The sequence below is a fragment of the Sorex araneus genome, chromosome 1 (genome assembly GCF_027595985.1).
Source record: "Sorex araneus isolate mSorAra2 chromosome 1, mSorAra2.pri, whole genome shotgun sequence".
NCBI classification, from domain to species: domain Eukaryota; kingdom Metazoa; phylum Chordata; class Mammalia; order Eulipotyphla; family Soricidae; genus Sorex; species Sorex araneus.
The window spans coordinates 125436159-125447387 of NC_073302.1; the positions used below are offsets into that span (position 1 = coordinate 125436159).

General features: G+C 50.2%; 1 protein-coding gene across 2 annotated transcripts in view; it reads right to left on the bottom strand.

Annotated features, from left to right (window-relative positions):
- LIFR (LIF receptor subunit alpha) overlaps positions 1-10648 on the bottom strand; it is a 74709-nt gene extending 64061 nt beyond the window's left edge. The window contains exons 1-2 of one of the 2 annotated variants that reach the window (XM_055131347.1): positions 4250-4266; positions 3543-3622 (exon numbers count right to left, since the gene is read on the bottom strand). The gene's annotated coding sequence lies outside the window, so the exon portion shown is untranslated. Of the gene's footprint in view, positions 1-3542; positions 3623-4249; positions 4267-10287 lie in introns of those variants that run through there. The other variant, XM_055131342.1, reaches the window with a different exon arrangement.
- Between the last annotated feature and the right edge of the window lie 581 nt (positions 10649-11229).

The following is an 11229-nucleotide window of genomic DNA, read 5'->3' on the forward strand; positions in this document are numbered from 1 at the left end:
AGTTTCCGACTGTGGCCTACAGCATATTCTAAGGAGTTCGTGGAAACGCAGCTCCTTTCCTTATGTGGCGTGTTCTAGATGAGAAGCGAAAATGTGAAGAGCCCGAACATGGCAAAAATCTATTTCAGAAAGAGGCAGCCAGTCAGGAAAGCAGGTTCGACAGAGCAGAGACCCGGAGCCAAGTTCCTGGCCCTGCGTAAGCGAGCAGGATCTGTGAGAGGTACCTCAGGCCGGTGGACAGCCTTCCGCCTTTCCTCCTGACCTCTTGTGGCGGCTACAACATGAGAAGTGGCAGAAACAGACCAAAGATGTCCTGATTTGAACACTACCCTTCTGAACGCCTGAGAGATGTTTACAAGTAAAATGGGAGAAGACAGCTTAGAGAAGGAGTGGAGGAAGTTCTTTTGCCAGGATAACCTTACCCAACAGGTGCTTTGGAACCAAAGGGAGGCGTCTACCTGGACAAGGATTACAGACAAATGCGCCAGAGTTCTGCTTTACTTGACATTTTCTTTGATGTCCTGTTAGATAACATAGGAATTTTCTTTGATGAACTGGAAGATAACATAGGAATAGTATCCATCCAATTTGTGGATGGGAGAAAAATGGCAAAATGCTGAATACACTGTAGATAGTAAAGATTCTAATAAGCCAATGCAATAAACTAATCCTGCAAGATAAACCTGTCACTCATACTTGTAGAGTCCAACATAAAATGGCTATAAAGACAGCAACACTCAGAAGATGAACAAATAATGGTTAAAGGAGATATGAGTTGACACTGGTCAGTGAGGAAAAACATAGTCTAAGTAGTGAAATGGGCCAGTAATGTCTCAAAACTGCCAAAATAATTAGAAAACGGATGACGATGATATTTATGCTCACTATCTCAATGTCTAAGCACCGTTCTCGGGTGCTACTGAGATCCGAACCCTCATCCATTATCTGTCTGAAATACTGGGATATATATAAAATGCTATATTAGGGCATTATTAATATGAAACACCTGTTTCTTTTGCTGCTGGTAAAATTATTATAAATACTTGCTTCAGTATAAATCTTACTCCAAGTATTCATTCTTACCCATGTCTCTGGAAGAGCACCCGACTCTCTATTCTATTACCCTCTCACTTTACCAAAATATAACTGACAGATGAAACTGTGTGCACATGTTTGGGGCCACATCTGACAGTGCCGGGAGTCAACCCAGGCACTCTGCTGGGGCTGTTCCCAGGGGTGCTCAGGGGCCCCTGTGGTGCCAGGGATTGAACCCAGGGCTCCATGTGCAAGGCATGGCCCTGGACCTGTCAGTGACCTCCCCAGCCCTAAAACTATATTTCAAGTGTGATGATTTGATCCCATGTCTACTTTAGGAAATCATCAGCACACTCAAGTTAACCGAGTTACCTACAGATACTCTGAACCTGAACATTTAAAACACACTCAAATTCAGAAGTTCTGGAGACATTCATTGCACACCCTGCAGGGTCCCCAGCGACTGTGGGTAACAGCTACCAGCCCAAGGACAGGAAGATACTCCCCAGGGTTGTCTCCTGAGTCCCTTCTCTATCAGATCCCCTCCACTGACAAATCCCCGTGACCTTCTCCCGGCGACTACCCACTCTACCTGCAGCTGAGTGAGGAGAGAGCTTTCCTTATGCGCCCAGAGCGCGGACACAAGGCAGACCAGCCCCCCCCCCCATACCCTGGGTGCCTCGGTGCCGCCACACATCTGAGAGCTGGATCCCAGCCCCCACGGCTCACAGAAGGCACCAAGTTCAGCGTTCACAGATCTGATCGCTGGTAAGTGACCCAGAAAGTTCCAAACCGCAGTCACTGCCATTTTACTGAAGCCGGTATTTGGGAAAGGCGAGCTGGCCGGAGGCGCGCTCTGGTCAAGCCTAACCCGGGGCTGCGTGCCAGCACAGGCCTGGCCGCTCTGCGTCTGCCAGGGCACGTCCAGGACATGCCACCAAGGAAGAAAGTGTTTCTTTGAAAAAAGTCACCCTTTTTTTTTAAAAAAAAAAAAAGGGCAAATGGGGGGGGGGGTAGGGCAGGGAGAGTAAAGAGGGCCACAAAGAGCCATGGTGTAGAGACGGAAAGATACGAGAGGGAAAGAATGAACTGTGGACTCTGCGGGTGGTACCAGCCTGAGACAGGACCTGACCTCCCTGGCATGCTACACAGCAAACAGAGGTGATGTTTGGCGGATGAGGGACCCTCAGGCGTGGGGCGGTGACACTCGGGCTCCGAGACACACACTGTGGCCCCCTGTGAGCCCATCAGATCCTGAACCTCACAGACTTGTCACATGGGCTACTGCAGACCAGAGGAAGGGAAAGAAACGTTTCTTTCAAAATACAATCCTCAATGCAAAATAGAATCCGCTGCAGTTTTCCAGTGAACATAAGGAAGTTATTTCCCTGACAAGCAATGCAGTCTTTTTTCAGAAAGTCCTGACATGCTCTTAACCACAGATCAATGTTAACTAACAAATTCTTTCTGCTTAAAAATCCTTTGTAGGAATATAACATCGGCTGGAACCATCCTACTGGATTGGCGAGGTCAAGGTAACAACATTGCTTCCCAGAGCAGGAGACACCATCCCCAATCCTTGAGGCTCTGGGACCATTGAGGGGCTTGATGGTAACCTCAAATCTCATTTAGGGGTGCTTCCTGTTCATTCACTTTAGGGCAGCTGATTTTCAGTGGGGTTTTGAATATAGGGGGAGGGGGTAACAAACCCAGGAAAACTTGAACACTACTGTTCCCATTGTACAGACAAGAAAACTGATGTTAGTTTGTCCAAATTCACACAATTAGTAAATGGGAAATGAAAATTTGAATTCATTCCTTTACCTGTTCTACATGTTAAGAGATTCAGGGAAGCTGAAATATAAGCATTCTCTCTCCCTCCCTCCCTCGCCTCCCCCTCCCAACCCCCCCCCCCACACACACACCTGCCACAAACAGATCAGAGGTACAGTTCTGCAATCTGTTTCTTCAGTTTGCAAATTCTGGTTACCTTCCCACATCAGCTAAATACTCCCCTGCCTCGCTGTGAATGAAGAGATGGTTTTCAACTACTTTTACATATAATAATTTGTGCAATCACTCTCCCTACCACTGAGCATTTAAGTTGTTTCTAGTTTAGAACTGTCATAAACAAAGCTGCAGAAATCGTACTTGCCAAATGAGAGGTGGGTTTTCAGCCTCTACTTTTTTTTGTGGAGATCACCACGGACTAGAGGTGAGTTTTTCCAAAATTTAGAGTGCACCCCGCAATTTTAAGACACCCCAAGGAAGAAGTACTCACCAAGCTCAGAAATCACTGTGGAAGCAACGGCTGTCAGAAAGAAGGTGTCCACACGAACGGCTTTGGTCGGAGCCTCGGGCGGAGCCTGGGCCTGAGCATGTGCCTGATTTTCCCCTAAGTTCAAATTTCTCCTGATGGAAATGCCTGACTAACGGACATTTTTGAGGCTTTCAATGAGTAACATAAAATTGCCCTCCTAGAAAGCCAGAACAATCACAATACCCACCAGCAGCATTTGAAAGTGACAATTCCCAAGATGGTCCAGTCAGCCCGACGTGCTATAAACAATCAAATCCCTGTTTGGCCCTAAGTTTTAAAACAGAGTGAAATTACTGATGCAACATATCAAATGAAAAACCATTCAAACAATGACCCCCACTATGTTTTTTTTTCTTTTTTTTCTCCCCCAAAGAATATAGGATTTCAAATACGAAACATAAATCTCTAACGATGCTAGATCCCAAGAGACTAAATTTTACAGCATGACTATTGGAAAATCCAGTGAAAGCAAGTTCCCAGAGACCGGGCTGATGTGGTGAAATACCTCATCCTCGCTGGCCATCTGGCTTCCTAGTCTGGGTCTCAAGAGCAATCTACTCCACCACCTCTCAAAAAACTCGTGAAACCATATGTGCTTTTAAAATGTACAAGTGCTATCTTATAGCTGATGTGGCAACCTTAAGCTCTTGAAATTCTTTTAACTAGCTAATAAACAAAGATCTGAACACCCACAATGGTCTGGGCACCATTCTAGACTGGGCACAGGGTGTGAACCCAATGAGAATTCTGCCTTCAGGGAGAACCAGATTCGAGTTCCAAATTTTGCAGCAAAGTCACTGAAATTGCTACTAAAACGCTAATGTGCAGCTAGCTGGGTCCTGAAGGGGGGCAGGGCGGGGGACCCACCATATCTCTGCACCTTGGTTTCCTCACCAGTGAAGTAAAGAAGTCAGCCAGATGATCCGTGGCCAGTTTGTTTCAGCTCTCAAGCTCTTTGCTTTTGTTCAAAAGTTCCTAGTCACTCCGTTGTGAGCCTACTTTTTGTATTCTGCATGCTAAGCCCTGTACAGTTCTCCGAACATGTTCTATCCTTAGAACAATTTTACATATACAGTAAAACTCGGATGTCTCAGATACCTTTAAGGAATAAACACAAAATGAAGGTTCCAGTTAGCTAAAGACTTTTGTTCCCAATGTTACCATTTTTTGAAGACATTTCTAAAATTCTAAAATACTATCCCCTCCCTCCTTCCTTCCCCCCTTCCTTCAAGATTGAGCCACATCTGCCAAGCATGCAAAAGCCCACTTGAACTTCATTCCCAGTGCCTTCCCCTTTACTCGTGTGCTGTTCTATAAATTCTAAGGCACAAACTGTGAGACAGTACCTCAACGTGGTGGTGGATCACCAAGCCTGAAGATGAAAACTATCAGCATCCCAGCTGACAGTGGCACATGGGGTCCCTCGGCCCTTAGCACTGAAGCTCCGGGCTTACCTTTCTCCTGCTGATCCACATCCCAAAGAAGCACAAGTAATTCCATCCGAAAAATGTCTACAACTCACTGCCCCCACCAGTATTCTGAATACTAGCAATGAAAAAGGCTCTACTTCCACCCTGTCTGTTCTTCCCCACCTTCACACCCAATGGTTGTTCTTACCACCATCATTTCACCTACATGCCCAATCCAGAGTCTGTGTGGAGATGCCTGCTCTGGCAGCACTAGAGAAAGCCAAACCAGGGGGCCTCAGCAGCCCAAGCTTGACATGCTCTTGGGAAGAGTCTCACACCCTTAGGAAGTAATACTGCCTCCTTGTGGTTTCTCAGGATATGACCATTAAATAAGACAGGCAAAGTCTCATTGGGAATTGGCGCCTTTGGAATTCCATCTCTTCCGTCTGTCTGCACATGCTCTGCAGGCTGGAATAACGGGTAGAACTAAGATTTCTCTCACAATTCTTGTGCAAACTTATCTGAAGAAAAAAATCATATACTAGCATATTTTCCTTCAATTTCCAACATGAAGCTTTAAGACAGGATCTGATCTGGCTCATGAGAGCTACTTCTGCAGCACTGACTAGTAGTAGCATAAGTCATGGTGGCTGCAGGAGCAACAATACAGGGGTTAAGGCACCTACCTTGCATGCTGACTAGCCTGTTTCAATGTCTGGCGCTGCATAAAGCCACACTCGAACCCCACCAGGGATGATCCCTGGACAAAGAGCCTGAATTTTAAGTGAGCATCACTGGCTGGTGGCTCCCAAACTAAAGAATATCTACATTGTAATGTATTTGATGACATCTGACAAATTCTAAATTCCTGCATCTCTACAGTTCATGAAAGCAGTAAAATAGAACAGAACAAAAGGTACTTTAAACCCAAGCACCCAAGTTTCTTAAATGTACCACAACCAGTTACATAGAAAACAAATGCCTACTTGCTTCTGCAGCCTGCCAGAGTAAGGACAGTGACAAAGGACAAAGGCAACTTTGCTTAGGACTCAAGAGTTCCAAACGCCCTTTGCAGAACATTTTTGCAGAACTCAGGAGAACAAGTCTGATGATAAAATTATCTTACGTGAATTACCATTCAGTGGGCTTGTGTACCAAACCAGTAAGAACAGGAAATCTGAAAAAGAAGTTTACATGTCTTGGGACCAGATAGTACAGCTAGTAGGGCACCTGTCTTGCAGCGGCCGACTGGGGTTCAATTCCTGGCACCCCATATGGTCCCCAAAACTCGAAAGGAGTGAACCCTGAGCACAGAGCCAGGAGTGATCTCTGAGCACTGCCAGAGGAGGCCCCCAAACAGAAACAAACCATAAAATAACCTGATGCCTCCTCAAGATCACAGAACGCCTGATGCTGAACAGGCGCCCGAAAGTCACAGGCAAGACAAGATGACAGATCCCTATTAGATACCAATAACAATTACTTGGCACCAGACTCACTTCCCAAGCTCTCAATTAATATAAAGGAACATATATTTAGAATGACAAACAGATCAGAAGTTGGGAAGAGGAAATGCCACAGTTCCTGATACCGCCTAGAATAGAACACGCCTCCGTTCTTTCCTGTGAGAATAAAAGTACCTGCACAGAGCACATCTCTGCTCACTGCGCTCTAAGTGCGTCTTCTGTCCAAAGGAACAAAAAACATTCAGTACCCAGAAACGGGAATCTTTGGAATTTTTACGCGTAAGCAAATGACCGATCCAGAGAGAAACTTCTGATAAAATTACTCATACATCCCTGTCCCACCCTGACCTGGAAAATGAGGTCGGTTTTTTAGGCCTCCTACGTTACCGTCGCGGACGGACACGCAAGCGCACCCCGGCCCTAGCAGTCAATTTAGGAGGAAGGGCGAGCTTCGCAGCAGATTCCGTCGGGTCGGAGTCAGCACTACGGAGGAAGGCTGAGGAGGCCCTGGGATGTGGCGCAGAGGCAGAGTCCGGGGTTCAGCCTGTGTAGGGCCCTGTGTTCTGTCTCCAGCACCCCAAAGTCTCCAGATCAAGTGTGCTGACCAAAACCACACACGGCTGCATCTTAAACCCCCTAGCTACTCACGGCTCCCACAGTCAGTCCCAGGCCACTGGGACAGCGCCATCAGGGCTGCAGGCGCCGTGAGAACAGAGCAGGCCTATGCCCGCCTGCCTGGACCTTCCAGCTGGAGCCCCGGGCCAAGATCTCTCCACCTGGGCGAACGTGCCTGGACACAGGCTAATGCTCGGGGCACCCAGCCCCGAGCCTACCCTCTCCCGCATGCCACTCTGGCCCCTGCCGCTCTCTCCAGCATCCCTCACCCAGGCCGACTGCCCAGCCCTCTGTTGCCTGCATACAGGCTCAGTTCCCGCCTGGGCACCTTTGTGCTTGCCTGTGTCTGTGTCTGACCCTGCCTGTCTGCCTCCAGACCTCCTCCAACCCCGGGCTTCTCCCCGATCAGCAGCAATCAGCTCACACCTCCATCCCACAGAGCCGCCGGGGCCGACTCAATCCAAGACAGCAGCCGCCACCCTGCCTCTCCTGGCAACTGCATCTGTTTCATGACTCCACCAGTACTCGTCACTACCTGAGATCATCTTCTTCATTGTTTTCTGTCCTTTTCACTCACTTAGATGAACACTCCATCTATCGAGGGCTGTTCTGCACACTGCTAGGGTCTGAGCTCCCCCGACAGGGGCCTGGAATACAACAGCTGCTTGACAAACACTTCAGAACAAATACAGACAGCATGAGAACTTCTGTGTCACCCTGATGGGTACCAGTAATAAAGGAATGAACACCATGCATGTGAAAGTATGTCTCATAGATTAAGAAAAAAAAAGTCTTAAGAACACTCTCAAAACTAAGCATCATGGAAACATACAGTTCAACATCACAAACACTCCGACAGCACTATGCCGGCCTGCGTTCCTAGCAGCAAAATTACTTCTACAGTCTATTCTGCTGTAAGAGCACTCCAAGCCTTCAACTTTTTAACTTCAAAACAACCAATATTTTCATTAAAAACTGCACCCCCTGCGGAATTACTAATGACCTCCTTCCCAGATGGAGCAATGTTAAAACCAGAGGTGCTGCCAATGAGCGTCAGGCATTTTAGTGTCCAATGGCATGAAATACACACTGCATCTGTCTCTGATCCACTTGTACGAGCCTTTCACCTTATTCAAAAACATTTAAACTGTTAAGTATTTTTTCTTACAGGTGATTCTTTAAATTTTACATCCGGGGCTTTTCTTTCTTTTGCTGAAACAAAGAGCAAAGGTGTCAAACAAGAAATTCTCTATGACATTAGTCACTAGCCATTTGGGTTCAAGTTTCACCATAAAGATACCCAAGCTCCTATGGATGGCTCTGAAATTATACCAAAGCAAAAGCTTTTTCTGGACAGAGAGAAGGGACATTTATTTCCTGGAGGCTGATGCAAAGAAGAGCCACTATTGTGCTGCACCTCCAGAAGTAGTGAAACCCACTCCAACCTCCCGCCAAACGAGAGCTTTTCACTACTCTGCATCAAAAGACAAGCAATTACCTATACGTACCTCAATAAAGAGGTTAAATAAATTATGGTTCTCCGTTAATGGAATGCTCAGCAGCTGTCAGAGAGCGAGATGGCTCTCTGAGGTCCTGATGGAGAGACTGCCAAGAATCAGCCCTGGACACAGAGGGCCAGAGAGCTGGTGCAGAACCGAGTACAGAATGTGTCCTCACTTGTGTACAGACAAATGAAAAGAACACAAACAAAATGTTGCTGCTAACACAGGGAGCTGGTAACTGTTTCCTGCAGGAGAGAACTGGCTATGGGGCAGAAGAGACTCCTCTGCACTTTTACACTGAATCTTCTACCTGAGATTCAGTATAAATCTCAGACTGAGCAGACTGCCCGACCCAGGAATTAATTTGATCCATTCAAACACCAGAATAGCCTACCGTCACCAAAATGATATTTATGGATCAGCATCAAGACACAAAAGCTCAAAGAAAAAAAAATCACCGGAGTTGGTTCCATGAGCACAGTTTCTGATCCTTATTTCCCAGAAGAGAATCCAAGTCTCTGCTAATTAAAGAGACGGCTTGTGATCTCACCTATTACAAAGCAAATACGCCTCCATTCAGTTCTTGGAAGGGAAACTGCTGCCCGGTTCACCTTGAAAACACGGCTCATTTTTAAATCGTGCCTGCATCTATCTACCTTGGTTACAAGCCTCTGAATCAAATAGTTTCCCCCTGGCTAAAAAAGAAAGTCAGTGTAAGAAATAAGAGGACAGTTGGCTCCCTTAAAGGAGCACACACTATACTTCAGTTACCTCTGCTGGGGGGGAAGGCGTGCTTAAACAAGGAATCCTTTGATATTAATATAACAGGATTTCACAAGTACAGCAAAATGATCATCGAAGGAGGTGGTGGGCAAGCATCCTTTGCACCAAACACACACCTTAATCTTTCCATCTGCTTGGGGAAGCAACTTTGCTGCAAACTGAACGTAGGAATCCTTCACGGACCTCTGACTAAATGATACTAAGTCACACTCACCTGACTGCAGGGCAATTTTTAAATACATATCTAAAACTGAAAACCAGCCAATCAGAAAGCACACTTTCAACCTTTCCATCAGAAAAGGGGTATCTTGAAAGAACACATTAAAATGCAAATGTAAAAAAGGCATGCTCATACAAACGCCTGATACTGAGTACATATGGAGTACCAATATTTGATTGCATTAAACACACACATGCCCAACTGCAAATAAAGAGATCACACAAATTTCGAGAGCCACACACAAAGCGACCCGACTGCAAATACAAGAAGAGCCAGCTCGTGTGTATTTCTGAAGATCAGATCCAGAGTCACATTATTCTAGCCCGAACAGAAATTCACATTTCAAATTTCTGTCTGTCAGAACCATGACTCGCAGCTCCGTCTTTTGGACCCCAGACCAGAAGTGGCATTTTTCATGGGAGTCTCACTTGAATCTCCAAGACGGATGTTGGCTTAAATCAAGCCTAGCGCCTTCAGAGAAGCACGGGCTGGAGGAGGTTGGGGGGATGGTAGGGGGAGACGCAGGTAAGTGGCCAACAAGCACCGAGAACCCCCGAGGGGGATCAGAACTACTACTTTAAGCAAGATCTGAGACTCGAAATCACTTGGCTCCGGCGGGGGCTCGGGGGAGGAAAACAATCCAAACCCAAACTGCTTCCCATCCCCCAGGTGGCCTCTGGTCCCAGAACTTCACCGCTCTCGGGCGCCAGAAGTTCGAGGCCAGGGAGTCGGGCGCCCTCCCGGGGAAAGCCAGGACGGCCCCCCAGGAGTGCGACGCGCGCTCGAACCTGGGGCGCCCCCAGCCCAGTCCGTTCTCCCGGACTCCCCCCACCCCACCACAACCCCCAACGGGGAGCCGAGCTGTGCCCCGGGACCCGCGCGGGCCGCCGGACAGGACCGCGCGCCCCGCGCCGCGCCCACTCGCCCCGGCACTCACGGGCCGCCGCCGCGCCGCTATCTCGCCATCCCCCGCCGTGGGCTCGGCCGCCGGCGCCGCCGCCCGGGGGCTGCCCGGAGTCAGCAGTCGCCCCGGGGCTGGAGGCGAGCAGCAGCAGCGGCAGCAGCGGCAGCAGCAGGAGGAGGAGGAGGAGGAGGAGGAGGAGTGGGGGGGGCCCGGCACCAGCCGCCGCCTGCGCCGCCGCCGCCGCCGCCGCCGCCGTCTCGCCTCCGCTGTCCCAGCGCCGCGCTGCTCCCGGCGGCCACCGGCGAGGGGCGGCCCGCTGCCCTGGGCCAGCCACGGGCACCGCTGCGGCCGCCAGAGCCGCCCCGAGGCAACGGTAACGGCGACGGTCACCGCCGCGCCGTCCTGTCGGGATTGCGGCGCGCGGGGGCGGCGCCTGCACGCCGCTCGGCTGGGGGCGCTGCGGCCCCGACCCCGCCCCCCGCCCCGCCCCGCCCCGCCGCCCTCGCCCCGCGCGCCCCCGCCGGAAGCGGCCCGCGCGCCCCCGCCGCCGCCGCCGCCCACCGTGGCCCCCGCCGCGCGCGTCCGGCGCTGGCCGGCGGGGCCGCCCCCGGGAGTCGTGGGGGTGCGGGGGGGGGGGGGGAGCGCGGTGGCGCGCGGGTCCGGAGCGCCGGGGTGGCGCTTCCGCCGAGAGGCCGGGGCGGAGGCCAAGCTCGGAAGGTCACGGAGAGCCCGCGGGAGAGCCTGGCGGCCGGGCCGGTGCGGAGCTGCGCCTTAGGCCGGCCGGAACCGCGGCCGCCGCGGGACGCGACCCGTGCGCCCTGCAGGAACGGTGCGGGGCTGAGAGGGGGGACGTGGGGGCGCTCTCTAGGCTGCTCTGGAAACACGCGCGGGAGCCCGCGTCCCTGCCTTTCGGGGCCGGAGGTGTGTGCGCTTGGGTTTGGGGACAGTTATCATAATGCGCCCCGCCGATTCCTG